The following is a 17,433-nucleotide window of genomic DNA, read 5'->3' as shown; positions in this document are numbered from 1 at the left end:
ATATGACTATAAATAGCTTTAATTTCATCATCTGAAAACTGCCTGTTTATATCCCTTGACCATTTATCAATTGGGGAATGACTTATATTCTTATAAATTTGACTTAGTTCTCTATATATTTTAGAAATGAGGCCCTTATCAGACATACTGGTTCTAAAAGTTCTTTCCCAGTTTTCTGCTTCCCTCCTAATCTTAGTAACATTGGCTTTGTTTATGCAAAAAGTTTTCAATTTGATATAATCAAAATTTTGCATTTCATAATGTTCTCTGTCTCTTGTTTGGTCATAAATTCTTCTGTTCTCCATAAATCTGACAGGTGAACTATTCCTTGCTCTCCCAGTTTGCTTATAGTATCAGCCTTTATATCTAAATTGTGTACCCATTTTGACTTTATTTTGGTATATGGTATAAGATTTTGGTCTATGCCTAGTTTCTGCCATCCTCTTTCCCAGTTTTCCCAGCAGTTTTTGTCAAATAGTGAGTTCTTATCCCAGAAGCTGGGGTCTTTGGGTTTATTAAATAGTAGATTACTATAGTCATTGACTAATGTGTCTTGCATACCTAACCTATTCACTGATCCACCACTCCATTTCTTAGCCAGTACCGAGTAGTTTTGATGATTGCTGCTTTATAATACAATTTAAGATCTAGAATAGCTAGGCCACCTTCCCCTGCATTTCTTTTCATTAGTTCCCTTGATATTCTGGATCTTTTGTTATTCTAAATGAATCTTGTTATTGTTTTTTTCTAGCTCTATAAAATAAGTTTTTGGTAGTATGATTGGTATGGCACTGAATAAGTGAATTAGCTTAGGTAGAATTGTCATTTTTATTATATTTACCTTGGCCTACCCGTAAGCAACTGATGTTTTTCCAATTATTTAGTTCTGACTTTATTTGTGTGAAAAGTTCGTATAGTTCCTGAGTTTGTTTCAGTAAGTAGATTCTTAAATCTTTTATAATGTCTACAGTAACTTTAAATGGAATTTCTCTTTCTATCTCTTGCTGTTGGGCTTTGTTGGTAATATATAGAAATGCCAATGATTTATGTGGGTTTATTTTATAGCCTGCAACTTTGCTAAAGTTATTTATTATTTCAAGTAGTGTTTTACTTGATTCTCTAGGATTCTCTAAGTGTATCATCGTATCATCTGCAAAGACTGCTAACTTTGTTTTTTCTTTACCTGTTCTAATACTTTCAATTTCTTTTTCTTCTCTTATTGCTAAAGCTAATGTTTCCAGTATGATATTGAACAACAGTGGTGATAATGGACATCCTTGTTTCACCCCTGATCTTATTGGAAATGCTTCTAGCTTATCCCTATTACATATGATGCTTGCTGAGACAACATTGTTTTTATGATTATTTTCTGTAGTATAGTTTGCATTTTGGTTCTCTTAGATTCCCTTCTCACTTTTTTTCCTTATTAATTTTCTTTAGATTCTTGACATTTTCTTCCTTTACATGAATTTTATTATTTTTTTCTAGCTCTATAAAATAATCCTTTGGTAATTTAATAAATACAAAATTAATTTAGGTAGCTTATAATTTGTATTACATTGAATTAGCTTCTCCATTTGCAATTATTATTTCTCCATTTGACTTAGATCTGTATTTTGTAAAGAATGTTTTGTAATTATATTCATTTAGTTTCAACGTGCATCTTGGTAAGTAGAATCCTAAATATTTGATAAATTCTATACTTATTTTGAATGGAATCTCTCTTTTTATTTCTTCTTGCTAGTCATTTCTTTTGGGGGGCAATAAATAGAAATTCTGATAGTTTATGTCTATTTTGTATTCTGTAACTTTGATGAAGTTGTTTTTTCAATTTTTTTAAAGTTGATTCTCTAGGGTTTAATAAATGTATCATCATGTCATCTGAAAAAAGGAATAATTATGTTTCTTCCTTGCTTATGTAGGAGCTTTTATGTTTATTCTTGCTTTTTCTTTTTCACATCTTACTGATAATTTGTTATTGTTCAGTTGTGTTTGACTCTTTGTCGCCCCATATGGGGTTTTCTTGGCAAAAATACTGGAGTGGTTTGCCATTTCCCTCTCCAGCTCATTTTATAGTGGGAGGAAATGGGGATAAGTGACTTGCCCATGGTCACAAAGCTAGTGATTTTCTGAGGCTATATTTGAACTCAGGAAGATGAGTCTTCCTGACTTCCCTGTGCCATTTAGCTGCTTAATACTGTTAGTGCACATGCTGGCTTTATTTCTTATCTTGCATACTGTTTACCATATTAAGGAAAAATCCATTTATTCTTATGCTTTTTTTTCATTTTTCAGACACAGGAATTATATTTTGTCAAAAGCTTTTTCTGGGGGCAGTTGGATGGTGCAGTGGATAGAGCACCGGCCCTGAAGTCAGGAGGACCTGAGTTCAAATTCGGACTCAGACCAAACTGTTGACACTTACTAGCTGTGTGATCCTGGGCAACTCACTTAACCCCAATTGCCTAAAAAAAAAAAAAACTTTTTCTGCATGTACGAATATAACCTTGTTATGTTTACTCTTTCTTGTTATTAATATGGTTGATATTATATTTATAGTTTTCCTAGCATTGAACCAACTCTGAATTGTTGTTATAAATACAACCTGGTCTTACTGTATATAATCTTTTTGGTTTATTGCTATAGCTTCTTTGCTATTTCTTTTTAATGCATTGATATTCATTAGGAAATATTCCTTTAATTCATAATTTTCTCTATTTTTTTCTCTCAAAGATTTAGGTGTTATGATGATATTTATATCATAGAAAGAATATAATAGGACCCTTTTACTATTTTTGAACACTTTATGTCATAGTATAATTAATTGTTTTTTAAATATTTGATAGAAGGTACTTAAACTATAGATTGTATAAAAGTGCTTAAAGAAGATGATGGAGGCAAGTAGGTGTCACAGTGGATAGAGCACTGACCTTGGAGTCAGGAGGACCTGAGTTCAAATCTGACCTCAGACACTTGACACTTACTAGCTGTGTGACCCTGGGCAAGTCGCTTAACTCCGATTGCCTAAGCAAAAACAACAACAACAAAAAAAAGATGATGACCATAATCTTGTCCTATGTGACTGTTTATGTCTTTCTTTGCATCCCCAGCACTTAGTACAGTGACAGACACTTAGTAAGAGCTTAACAATGCTTGTTGACTGATTATATAAAGTTTTCTTTTTCTTTGTTTGTTGGTTTCTTTCTTTCTTTCTCAGTCCTAAATGTCAAGAGTTTATACTTGACTAAGCTTGAGCAGCGCCATGGTACAGTGGATAGAGTGCCAGGCCTGAAATCAGAAAAACCCATCTTCCTGAGTTTATATCTGGCCTCAGATATATATTATTTATTAAATAAATAAGTCAAAAGTCAGTACAAAGAGTAAATAAATAAGTACAAAGAGTACAAAGACAGTACTGAACCTCTGATTGATTGAATTATTTTTTTTGTTGCCATTGTCAAATTCTCTCCTAATTATGTTCCTCTCTGTGACAGATCAGTATGCTATCTGTATTTATATCTTCATGTAATTTTATATGTGTATAGAAAAGTAAATTCTACATCCAAATTCTACATCAATCTATGTGTCATCATTTGGATGACAGTGTGAATTACAGAATAATTTAGCAGCTGGTAAATACACTTTTGCATGGTATAATGGTTAAATAAATAATAGGAACTTTATAACAATGTACATTTAAAGGAGTCATATTTTGAACTTTGTGATATGTTTTGAATTAGGGGTTGAAATATTTTATTTGCTACAGAAGTAGGAGCAGCATCTGTATTTTTCTGCATAGTTTCTTTTGACCACAGTTATATTTCACCAGTAATTCCAAGCATGGAAGTCCTGAGGACTTGGATGATGAAAATGGTAAAACCATGAGGTTGTTGAGTTATGTCCTACATTCTGTGATTTCTTGGCAAAGATACTGGAGTGGTTTGTCATTTCCTTCTCCAGCTCATTTTACAGATAAGGAACTGAGGCAAATGGGGTTAAGTGACTTACCCAGGGTCACACAGTTAGTAAGTGTCTGGGGTCAGATTTGAACTCAGGAAGATGATTCCAAGCCTGATGTTCTATTCACTGCACCACTTCACCGCCCAAAACCATGAGGCAGAGGGTCCCTTTATAAGGCTACTTCATCAGAGATACTGGGTATATTTGCCATTTCTTTTATTCAAGCCAAAGACCCCTAAGCATAAGTGGTATAAATCGAGAAATAAGGGAGACAGCCCCACCTCTTGTTTTGTTGTTTCCATCAAGGTGGCACTTAACATTGTATAGAGATAAGAAAAAAAAAGCTAAATGCCTACTATGTATTAGGCATTGTGCTAAGTTCTGGGGAGTCAAAGAAAGATAAGATACTATCTGCCCACAGTCTAATGGGAGAGATAACATGAAAGGGGAGGGAGAGTTAACTAGCTCAGGGGCATGAAGAAACCAGGGTTGGAAGTGACCTGAAGAGGTGAGAGTTTCAGAATTGATTTCATCTTGCACTATGATAAATTTCTGGAGATCCAGATGTCGAGGAAAGCAGGTGGGTGGGAAATGGAAGGTACTTAAACTATAGATTGTATAAAAGTGCTAAAGAAGATGATGGAGGCAACTAGGTGGCACAGCGGATAGAGTGCTGACCTTGGAGTCAGGAAGACCTGAGTTCAAATCTGACCTCAGACACTTGACACTTACTAGCTGTGTGACCCTGGGCAAGTCGCTTAACTCTGATTGCCTAAGCAAAAAAAACAAACAAAAAAAAGATGATGAACATAATCTTGTCCTATGTGACTGTTTATGCCTTTCTTTGCATCCCCAGCACTTAGTACAGTGACAGACACTTAGTAAGAGCTCAACAATGCTTGTTGACTGATTATATAAAGTTTTCTTTTTCTTTGTTTGTTGGTTCTTTCTTTCGCAGTCCTAAATGTCAAGAGTTTATACTTGACTAAGCTTGAGCAGCTCCGTGGTACAGTGGATAGAGTGCCAGGCCTGAAATCAGAAAAACCCATCTTCCTGAGTTTATATCTGGCCTCAGTCACTTAGCTGGGTGATCCTGGGCAAATCTCTTAACCCTGTTTGCCTCAGTTTCCTTATTTGTAAAATGAGCTGGAAAAGGAAATGGCAAACCACTCTAATATCTTTACCAAGAAAACCACAAATGGGGTCATAAAGAGTCAGACACAATTGAAACGACTCAACCACCATAATAACAAAAAGGAGCAGTTGAAAGTTTTTCAGTAGAGATGAGATATAATCAGAGTATACTAGGAAGATTACTTGTACAATAAATAATATGAAAGATTAGAAAGGATATAGATTTGTAGCAGAGTGGGGGTGGGGTAATGAGCAGGGCTGTTTAACCAATCCTATTTCCTTCTTCCACCTGGATACTAACTCATTACCAAAGTAGATTTCCCAGCCTAAAGTCTTCTTATCTCGTGGAAGTTATATAAAAGTATCTATAATTCTTGTTATTTTTTTCTAAGCTTTGAGCACCCAGCCAAAGACAGTGCTCTGGCATAAAACTTCAGTGTTGTTTTTCTTTCTAAATTCTATGAAGATGCTTTCTCCTTAACTGTTTTCTCCCAGATGCATTTCCAGTAATTACTCAAGATTATCAAAAGCCTGTAGTTATCATTGTTTATAAAGACAAACTAAACTGTTAAAAGAAGGAAAGGTAAACAGACTTTCTCCTGGGCTCAGAGGAATAGGCTTTAGGCTTCCATGAGGGAGCCCCAGAAAAGAATGGGAAATATAGAACTACCACCCTGAACTTTATAATCCAGGAGGTTAATAGCTTCTGTCTTCACACTCTTACTTAATTGAACCACCTTGTTCATGGAGGTGTGGTCCTGGTCCTTGTGAATAGCTTCTTCTACCTTTGAATCTCTTCTCCTAGATCCATGTGGTATCTTTCAGCCTTTTTCTGTCTCTATCTTTGTGTGTCTTCCCATGTGATTCCTGGGGAGCTGGGCTCCTCTTTGAGTCTGGATCCCATCTGAATCCACTTGAACAAGCCTCACTGGGCAGCTGTAGTCTTTACCACCTCCAGGCTCAGCTTCGATCTTCATCTGGGAGCTCTGTTGTACTCTTTCAGAAAGGGTAGAGGCCATTGCCCTAGGATTGGCAGCAGCCTTTCCAGTTGCTTTCTCTTGTGGGTTTTGCTCTGAGACCTGTTACTTCCTAGGCAGGAGGTAGGAAAGAAAGGTTGTTCCAGCACACAATTGTCCTTTTGGCTTTAGGCTCTTGTTTCAGCAACTTTTCCAGGTATAGTGCTGAGTCCCCTTGGGGAAAGACCTCATCCTAACTTATGGTGACTTTCCCAAATCTTCTCTGAAGGATAACTATGCAACTGACAAACCCCATTTACCTCAGTTTCCTCATCAGTAAAATGAGCTGGAGAAGGAAATGGCATACTACTCCAGTATCTCTGCCAAGAAAACCCTAAATGGGGGTCATGAAGAGTAGGACATGACTGAAAAATAACAACAAATAACAACAACGAAGGGAGGAAAATGTATTCCAAAGGTGGTACTGGTCTAAAGTATTAAATACCACATGCCACAGAGATTTCAAAGAGGTTGAGGATAGAAAAGAACAACTGATTTAGTGATAAATATACTGATTATAAAAGGAGCTGTTGGGGTAGAATGGTGAGAAAAGAAATCAGATTATAAAGGGTTAAAGATCTAATGAATGGTGAGGAAAGAGAGACAGATACTACTTTTTGTGGAAGTTTTGATTATAGACCTAATCATCTACCATGAATCTATTCCACCAAAGAATCTCAAATCTGACCTAATAGTAATGTGTAATTGCTACTAAGTCTGTATTGTTATTTTTTGATCCTAGGCTCATAGAATAGGATCGAATAGGATAGTTTTAGAGCTAGCTGGAAGGGACCTTAAAGACCATCTAGTCTAATCCCCTCATTTTATAGATGAGGAAACTGAGACCCAGAAAGGTTAAGTGACTTTCCCAATGTCAAAAAGTTGGCAAGTATCAGAAGCAAGATTTGAACTTGAGTCTGGCAGACTACAATTCTGATTCCTAGTCACTGAATCACATTACCTCAGTTTTGTTGTTGCTGCTCATTTGGGATGGGAAGGGAATTCTGCATTTCAGTATATTACTGACAGGAGACTTTGGTATGTATTACAGTAGACCAAAGAGTCTGGGGACCTCTAGAAGTAAGAACAGGAGGCCATATTTGTTCACTGATGACAAAACATTTAGTTCTGAACTTTTTTTTTTTTAGGCAATTGGAATTAAGTGACTTGCCCAGGGTCACACAGCTAGTAAGTGTCAAGTGCTTGGTCTGAGGCTGGATTTGAACTCAGGTCCTCCTGACTTCAGGGCCAGTGCTCTATCCACTGCGCCACCTAGCTGCCCCTCAGTTCTGAAATTTTAAGTGGAATTTACTGTATTAGCTTGTTCTTATCTACAGGTCAGTAACTATTGTTCAGAAAGTTTCAAATCAATGGGCTGCCACTTATGGAGCTTTTGCTAAGAGTTTAGAGATGATGATTATGTCAGATTGGGGTAGGCAGGGAAGACTTTATGGTGGACATAGGCTACAGCTGAGTCCCTAAAAATATGAAAGAGTTTGTTAAAAGAGAAGAAAAGTCAGGTATTATATGGAGGGAGGGCAGTCAGAACAGAGGAAGTAAAGGTATTGAGCTGAGAAATAGTCTGTTGGATGGTAGAGGTTGAGTACATCATTCTGCCTGGAATAAGGGGCAGCATTAGGAACAAAGTGGGACATGTTTGTAAACTTAGATTGGAACCAGAGAGTAGAAGGCATGAATGCCAGGTTAATGAGTTGAATTTTATCTTGTCCTTTACTCCAAAGGAAACAGTTCAGGGGTTTTTAAGCATGGAAGTACCTTTATGAATGCAATAGCTTTTAAATTCAACAAATATTTACTCATATTTGCTATGTGAATAGCTCTGTGCAAGATGCTATTGAAATTAGCATGAGGATGTGAAATTGGGTCTCTACCATCAAAACACCTTACAACTTGATAAGGGATTTTAGAGATGCACCACTATAACATCAGGCAGGATGTAATGAATTCCATGAGAGTACAAGCAAAGTGTCACGGAAATTCTGAGGTCAGGGAGAGAATTTTTGGTTACAGTGTTTATATGAGGCTTCATGGTAGAAGTGACATTTCAACTAAACTTTTAAGGACAGATAGGGCTTTAACAGGTGTTTGAATGAAGGCATTCAGTGTAAAAGAAACTATAGAGCAAAGATATGGATGCAGAAAAGGGCAGTATATGTTTGGGAAATAGTAATTCAGTTTTGATAGAATGTATGGTATGTATAGGAGAACAATGGGAGAAAGGCCTAGACAGACAGGTTGGAGTCAGGCTGTGAGTGGCTTTGAATGCCAATTTGAGGACTGGGTATATACATTATCAAAATGAAATGAAATAATGTATGTAAAATATTTTGCAAACATTAAGGTGCTATAAAAATATCAGCTAGTAATAGTACTTGCTGTTGAAGTTGTCATCATAATCATGATAGAAGTTATTGTGGTGATAATAGTATATTATTATTATTATTGTTAGTAGTAGTAGTAGTAGTAGTAGTAGTAGTAGTAGTGAGGTATTGAAAGTTTTGTAAACAGAAGAGTGACCTGATCATAGTGTTATTCTGAGAAAATTAATTTGGTAGCTATCAGGAGTATAGATTAGAATGAGAAAAGATTGGATTACGGGGAATATCAATTTAATGCAATAGTTCAACTTTATTTGCCCATTCTTCATTGATCTATAGGTCTGCTAAAGCTGGGCATGTGAGGCCTAGTGCCTGGCACATAGTATACAATTAATAAATGATCTATTTATGTATCTATCAGCTATCACGAGGCATGGGTGAATGAAGAGAGGTGGGTGAGAATTGCAATAATTCACCTCCTGTTCCTATTTCTTTCATATTTCATGAGACTGAATGTGAAAGGTAAAGAAATAAAGTATTTTTGCCTTCCTGTCTTCCTTTTACTAATTTTTTTTCCTTTTAAGTAAACCAACAAAGGCAATTTAAAACATCACCTAATATCTGCTCTTAGGAACTTACTTTTTTCTAGGGTCCTTTGCCCTAGAATGTATTTTGTATGGTACCAGGTTTCAGTAGTTTGGAGATTTTTCTTCCTTTATGGGTCAACAAATTAAGTAACATCAATACTGAGAGAGTAAACGAACATCTGCCAAAGCAAGTTGATCCCTGGGGTTTTCCTCTCTGACCCCAAAAGTGTTTGTTCTAGGTGTGCTGTCAGAAGATATGGGAGAGAATTTATTATCTTTTATGACCTCAATTTACTAACAATACCTGACTGAGCCTTAGCCCCCATCTGAAACTTTGGTTTATTCCTGTATCAAGCAGAGAGCTCGCTGGTATGACATCAAAACAGTCTATAAGATAACTTTGGCAACTGTGTTCACAGCAGCTGCGTTGCCTTCTCCTGTAGGGGGCTGACGGGAAGATGGGAAATGAAAGGAGAACGATCAATCTCAACAGCGTTCTACGTATTAATAACGTTGGTCAGGCCCAGACGTTGTTTAATCAATACCGGATGTAGGATTTGGGGAGTTTGAAAAAATACTTTACATACCGCAAAGAGTTCAATACAGCATACTCTCCAATGTTTGTCTAATGATAAGCTGTTATAGCCTGATAATTGACCAAAATATTAGATTCCTTACATTCAGCAAGATAATTCCTTGATGTTTCATAATGAGAATGCACACCTTCCCCAGCCCCAAACCCCAACTCCCTACTCTTAACCCAGACAGTGCTTTTCATATGCCTGCCATGACCTATGTTATAAAATAGTAATTGGGCTTACTCCTTTTTAATGGATTCAGTAAATCTCCAGGTGGAAGGTACTGCCCCAAGCTTCTCTGGGATTTCTCCAGAGCAGTAGAGAGCTGCCCAGTAACCACCAGACAGCCCAGCACATCAGTCTGAGTTGGAAATGTGGTTATTCCTATACAGTCTGGGAACTTTTTAAAATAATTCAGCCTTTCTTAGGTACCATTCAGATTATTAAAAGCTGCAAATACTGGGGAGATTTACTACAGGGAAAAGGGCATTTACAAAAGAATTGAGGTGAAGACAAAATTCTTCAAATGCAGTCCCAGGCAAAATTGTTTTAATGAAAGTTGGAGTTAGGTGACTACAGCCTTTAGAGGGACTTTGACTTTGCATCTACTTAGAGCACTCTTTTGGATCCATTACATTTAAAAACATTTTTTTGATGAGTACTATTTGTTCAGTTACTGAAGATGTACCTGAGCTGCTGTGAAGAAGTATGACATAGGGACCCATGCTCTGACGCATGCTCTTAGTTTTCACTGCCAACTCCTATGGAGGCAGCTAGATGGCTTAGTGGATAGAACACTGGGACTGGAGTAAGGAAGACCCGAGTTCTAATCCGTCCTCAGATACTTACTAGCTGTGTGACCCTGGGCAAGTCACTTAACCCTGTTTGTTCCAGTTTCCTCAACTGTAAAGTGAGCTAGAGAAGGAAATGGCAAACTATTCCTGTATCTTTGCCAAGAAAACCCCAAATGGGGTCACAGAGAGTTGGACACGACTGAAAAATGACTAAACTCCAACTCCTATGAACTGCCCCTGGATTGATTATAAATGTGTTCCATGTTTATGGGATCCACCAGGTTTCTAGACCTGTCAGCTTGTGTTCATGTATAACGTGGAAGAATTGCTGCAATAAAACAAAACCAATAACCAAACTCAACATCTCCAACTCAAACTGCAGGACTTTTTATTTACTAGACCCTTCACCCCCCTTTTTCTACAATATGTTTGGCAGCATTATTTAAAGGCTTCATCTACTGGGATGATGCCAAGTAAAGTGTGTGTGTGTGTGTGTGTGTGTATGCCCATATGGGTGTGCAAGCTTTTTACAAACCAAAGCTGAGGTGGCAATTTGCTCATAAACCAGATAATTAAGGATGTGCCAAACTACCTATGAGAGACTCAATATTTGTCAGTGTTTTTTATTTACTGTTTAATAGTACCGCATGTTACATAAAGCTTTAGGTAAAACAATTTGATTATAAAACAGCTTTTTCAAGTCAAGCCACCTCCCCTACAGAGTTCTCAAATCAAGGAAGAGTGGGACTACCTCAATAAACGTGGGTCTCAGCTCAATAAATGTTTTGCCCACCTTGGTACTTTGAAAACTTAGAGGTACCTTAGCACTAAGACCTAGAAGAAAATGTGTACTCTGTTCCTCCTGCTTTTACTCTCTAAATTTTAGAAATATCAGCACTCTGAAGCCCTCATACTTTTTCTACGGCATTGCATAATCATAGAAGTTACAGCTCGAAGGGGGCAGCTAGGTGGTTCCACAGTGCATAGCATGCTGGGCCTCGAGTCAGGAAGACACATCTTCTTGAGTTCAAATCTGGCCTCAGACACTAGCTGTTTGACCCTGGGCAAGTCACTTAACCTTGTTTGCCTCAGTTTCCTCATTTGTAAAGTAAGGTGGAGAAAGAAATAGCAAATCACTCCAGTATTTCTACCAAGAAAACCCCAAATGGGATCACAAAGTCAGGCACAACTGAAAAATGACTCAGCACTTGAAGGGACTTTTGTGACCATTTAGTCCAATTCATTCATTCCACAGATGAAGAAATTGAGGACCCAGAGAAGAAGGAAGGAAGAAAAGAAGGAAAGAAACATTAAGCAACTACTATGTGCAAGGCACTGTGCTAAGGACTTTACAAATATTATCTCATTTGATCCTCAAAACAGCCCTGGAAGGTAGGTACTATTATTATCCCCATTTTACAGTTGGGGAAACTGAGGCAAACAGAAGTTAAGTAACTTGCCCAGGATCACACAGCTAGCAAATATCTGAGGCTGGATTTATACTTCCTGATTCCAGGCCTAGTGCTCTATCTACTGCACCACCTAGCTGCCTATATTAAGAGGGAAGTCACTGATCTAAGGTCACACAGGTAATAAGTAGCAGACCAAAGGTGCTCAGACCCCAAAACTAGTGCTCTTTCGGTAACACTATAATGATCTCTTCCAGTTAATTCAATTCAAGGGAAGTGATTTCTACCATTTATATTTTTCCATTTGAACAAACTCGCACGTACATACATACACACACAGTCACGTACAGCAATTTTACTCTAGAATTGGTGATCTGTGATGGTTAGTGAAGATGAAGCATAAAAGAGAAATAAGATATGGGGGATGGTAAGTGTTGGGTAAGTGAAACCACCACTACCACCTCCACCATTATTTCCCGTTGGAGTCCAATGGATACAATCCAGGACCTGGAACCCAAGAGTCCTGGAAGTGGCAGCGCCACCCCTTTCCCCCACCCACCTCAGCACCTAAGCTTCCAGCTTAGTTTCTGCAGCCATCATTGAGGGAGGTAAAAAATGGGTCCACCTTCCTTGATACAACAAAGAACAACCACTTAACTAGCTGCCACTGACAGGTAAGCCTAAGAGTCCTGGGAAAGACAGTGCCTTCCAGACAACTGGTCCTGCTTCCAGCCCAGCACCTGATGCCATCTTCCTCATAGCCAATTCTAGTAGAGTTTTGATCTGGCACCTGCTTCTGCGTGTGCTGAAGCTACCATCTCTTAAAGCTATTGAAGACCCAGAAAAGAAGGTTCTAAATATCAAATTCCTTGGTACCATCAAATGGTTCAACATAAAAAAAATATGATTATATTAGTGGAAATGGCATTAAAGAAGATGTATTATGATCTGTTTTGTTGTTATGCCCTAAGGTCCATGGGACCTTCTCATCTGACTTGCAGATGAAATCTCCTGTATATATTGTACCCCTAACTAGAATGTGAATTCTTCGATAACAAGGACTATTTTCAACTTTCTGTTTGTGCCCTGGGTCTTCAGCACAGTGCTTCAGACACAGCAAGTGCTTAACAAATGTTTTTAAAATTCATTCATTCTTTCATTCATTAGTGAAGTCGCAAAATAGTAGTAGTAGTAGAAGAAGAAGTAGGTCTCCTGATGTTGGAGTTATTGACCTAGAACCTTTTATAATCTTTAAAAAGCACTGAAGACAAAACATATCTTTAAAGAAAATACATGATGAAGATAATAACAAACTGATCTCTAATGCTCTGTAATGAAGGTGATGGTTTACTTAGAACATAAACTTTAGAACTAGAGGAATCTTAGTGACTGTCTAATTTCACTCTCATTTCAGATGAAGAAATTGAGGACTAAGATGGTGAAGTGTCTGGCAAATGTGACTAATTAATGGCAGAGCAGGGACAGTAGTTCCAGTCTCTTGACTCCAATCCCATAACGGATGTATTGTTTCTCATGGCTGACCCTTGACAAAATTGTGAACAAGGGAAAAGTTTAAGTGTGCTTTGCCTCCAGAGGACCCTGGCTTCCTAGGGCTGACTAGAGACTTCGCCTCATGGGTCTGTCCTTCTTTGGAGCACATGTTGTTAATCTCCACAAGCAACTATTTCCACCTTAAAACTTCTCTGCCTCATTCCTCCAGGACAGTGATTCTATAGGACAGCTACTTTGATCAACTAATTTTCACTAGTAGTGAATGCTAGTAGATTACCTCTCAGGTAAAGTAATAGCAATATTCATGCTAATTGCTTAATTAATTGCTACATTTTTTATAACATTGTATAAGGTTCACAAAATGCTTGTGTAGGTGGAAATGCCAGGCAAGTAATCTTTAACTGGGAATAGAATGAATTTTGGGTAGCTGCTTAATCTGCCTCTAGAGTATGTGAACTCTTTGTTTCTACTCTTTTAAGTTCAATGAAACCATAACGATGGATTCATTTAGCAGACTGTGCCATCCTGGGCCCACTCTACTAGCTCCTCCCTACAGTATGGCCTAGGTTTTGACTTACTGGTGTCCCTTCTGGGTTTCTCACTGGGATAATCTCTTGTCTCTGAACCTACCTTTTCATATCATCCAATTTAGACTAGAGATGAGGAAGTGAATTTTCCCTGCTTGGTTACCTTCCTCCCTTCTTTTATTAATTCTTTTTTTAAAGGATTTTTTTTCTGTTCTCCTAAGATTGGCATCCTCATGGTACTCCCACTAAAAATCTCCTCCCAGACTACCTTTCTTTTTTCAATTGTGGTCCTGTACCCCTGGCAGAATTTTTCTGGCTTCTAGCTTATCTGAGATGATATCCATCATCAATAGATATTAGATACCTGTTTCTGTTTCAGCTATTGACTCCAGACACCTTCCTGTCCTTAGATTGATGATTGCCCCTCTCTTCCTCTTCCAGGGGAGATATTTGTTGAAATTCAGGTTCATAATTAGAAATATTTTTTAAATAGATACTAAATAATAACAGAGCCCTCTTCCCATGGGCTCTCCTTTTCCTACCAAATAAGGGTAGGTTCTAAATATAGAGTTTGAAGAGTTAAACTTTTTTTTTTTTTTTTTTTAGCAATTAGGGTTAAGTGACTTGCCCAGGGTCAAACAGCTAGTAAGTGTCAAGTGTTTGATCTATGGAGAGATTTGAACTCAGGTTCTCCTGACTTCAGGGCCGCTGCTCTTTCCACTGCACCACCGAGCTGCCCCAAGAATTAAACTTTTGACTTAAGATTCAACTATTGAAATATAACCCTAAGAAAATCAAAGAAAAAAAATAGGGTTTTATATATGCCAAAATATCTATAGCAACACTTTTGTGGTAGCAAAAAAAGACTGGATGGTCATGGATTGAGGAATGTCTGAACAAATTAATATGAATGATGAACATGAAGAATTCAGAGATACTTGGAAAGACTTGGATGAACTGATACAGAGCAAAGTAAACAGAAACAGGAGAACAATATATATATATGTGTATATATATATATACATACATATACATATATACATAAAATGACCACAAAAATGTAAATTAAAACAATTAAAAAAGGTAACTGAACTCAGAATAAGAGAATGACCATGGTGGGATCCAACGGTCAGGTGACTATGGAAGCTAAATGTGACAGGCATAGATGCACATGGCTGCCATATTTGATTGGTTTTGCTTGGCTGTTTCTCTTTGTTAAAAAATGGAGGGGTCAGGGAGCCGGGAGGAAGGGTTTATGCCATATAATTGCAATATAAAAATCATAAAGGCAGCATTAGAAAAAAGAATTCAAAGCATCCATCTCATTTCATAAATTTATTCAGTCGTTGTGGTGTGATTTTTGTATTTTTCTACTCTTCTTTTTAAAAGGACAATAGACTTTTAATTTATGTTTCCGTTCTTTACCTTAAGGTTATGTGATATCATGCCAAAATATCAATCAATTCATTCAAAACCACTGGTAAAACTGAGGATTTGAGGCCATGTACAATAAGAAACTGACTGATTGGCTTTTCTTCCTCTGACTCCTTACACACTTTTCCACTGGTTGAGTAGACATCAGGGGCACAACCACAGAATCTGAAGTATTCATTTTCTAAAATCAACTTCAAACATTCCTCCATATCTGGGTGATTTTTCCCCCCAGGGTACATCACATCAAAGAGGAGGGAGAAAAGAAAGCAACCAGAATTTTCAGGGTTTTGTGGCTTATACAAGATCTACCACTCCAGGGCTGAGCCTAAGGTTTTTTGCGGTCAGATAGTCCTACCATCTTATCCACCTAACTCCAAGGACTCCCCCTGGGATCTAGATTTGGAGATGACTCCACACGGCCTAGTTTTTCTTTCTAGAACTTCACAGAGCCTAAGACTACTAGACGGCAGTTTATTTATGTTGGAGTCCTAAGGGTGGTTCTGATGGAAAGCACGAAAACAGGTAGCTGTAATTTCAGCGCCTACTCCCCACCATAAGCAGCTCCCCAGACAGCTGCAATGGGCCACAACCAACTAGCTCTTTTGTCTTCCCTGCTGAAAGAAAGGCCTCGCCTTCAAAATGTCGCCCTTGACCTTGTTTTATATTTCCAATGTGCCTTTTATTAACTCCTTTTTCATATGGTACATATGGAGCCTTCCACTAGATGAGAAGAAGGCAAACTTTGCAATTCTGATGGGAAGAACAGCAGGGAGAAACAAGAAACAGGGTGGTGGACAATATTTGCAGCAGAACCATCCCTTGGGGTGATTTGAATCCAATTTGGGGACACAGGCTCTTGGTGCAGTGGATGCAAATGAAATTCAATTCTTTCAAGTCCCTTTAATTTGGGGGCAAAACCCCCAAACTATTTTTAACCATGCAATCAGAAGAAACAGAGAAGGGAAGTCATTTTGGCCAGAGGAGATGGGGGAGGATCCTATTCTATCAATAGCTTTTTACCTTTTTTCCTTAAAACAAACAAACAAAAAAGCAAATAAACCCCCAGACCTCTATAGATCACTTCAGTTGATCAAGAAAGATTTGTAGCACATTAAAAAAATTAAAAAATAAAAACCCACCTTGCATCCACTCTCATTTATTTCTGACAGCCAGATCCTTCATAGGACAACAGCAGGGAAAATAATTTCTGTCTATGAAACAATGATATACTGCTATTTTTCTTTTTTTCAAAACTAAAGTTATACTTTTCCCTCTCTCTCCAAGTGTGTGCCTGTAAGGAGGGGTGTCTATCTAATTGGCCACAAGAGGGGATTAAACCAAATAAAATCACTATGCACGGGGGGCCTCTAAATATGGCTTTTTAATTTGAAAATTTTTGTGGGTTACAGTGTAATTCAAGCTTTTCAAGCTTTATTAGTGAGTGGTTGTTTGTATGGTTTGCACGGCTGAAATCTATGAGAGGCTGCTAGGTTGGCCACTGTTGGTGCAGAATACTCTTACGCGCATAATACAGTTACTCTTCCTCTGTAGAATGCTTTGGGTGATGGAACCAAAAACCTTACCCTGAGTAAAACATTGATTAATAAAACGGGCAGGAGGGAGCAAAGGCCAGAATTTGTGTTGCAGGCCTGATGTGGTCCATTATTCTCTGCATATGAATAATCCCCATCCACATCTTCCAGTGAATAAGTGAGTGTACAGGGCCTGTGAAAAAGATGTTGCTAACCTATTTAAATAAATACCAGTGATTTCACATGTTTTTTGCAAACTTGGTTAAAACACACAACTGGGCATAATTAATTATTGCAAAAGGAAATGAACCAATGGCTCCCTCCCCCCCACCTCTCTCTCTTTCTCTCTCTCTCTCTCTCTCTCCCCTCCCTCCCTCTCCCTCCTTCCCTTCTCTCCTTTCTTTTTTCCTCCATTTTTCCTCTCTCCCTCCTTTCCTTCCTCCCTCTTCCTTCTTTCCTTCCTTCCTCCTCCTCCTCCTTCTTTCTCTCTCTCTCCCTCCCTTCTTTCTTTCCTTCCTTCCTTTATTCCTCCCTCCCTTTTTTCCTCTCTCCCTTTCCTCCCTTCCTCTTCTTCCTTTCTTTCTCTCCCTCTCCTTCCTTCTTTCCTACTT

General features: G+C 38.0%; 1 protein-coding gene across 1 annotated transcript in view; it reads right to left on the bottom strand.

Moving 5' to 3' along the window:
• The window catches only part of LOC114038547 (carbon catabolite-derepressing protein kinase-like), a 107,908-nt gene that overhangs the window by 89,850 nt on the left and 625 nt on the right, over positions 1–17,433 (bottom strand). The gene's annotated exons all lie outside the window — the stretch shown is intronic.

The sequence above is a fragment of the Vombatus ursinus genome, unplaced genomic scaffold (genome assembly GCF_900497805.2).
Source record: "Vombatus ursinus unplaced genomic scaffold, bare-nosed wombat genome assembly UNPS02000582.1, whole genome shotgun sequence".
Taxonomy (NCBI): domain Eukaryota; kingdom Metazoa; phylum Chordata; class Mammalia; order Diprotodontia; family Vombatidae; genus Vombatus; species Vombatus ursinus.
The sequence above is the reverse complement of the archived record's forward strand: the minus strand, read 5'-3'. Positions and strand labels throughout refer to the sequence as shown.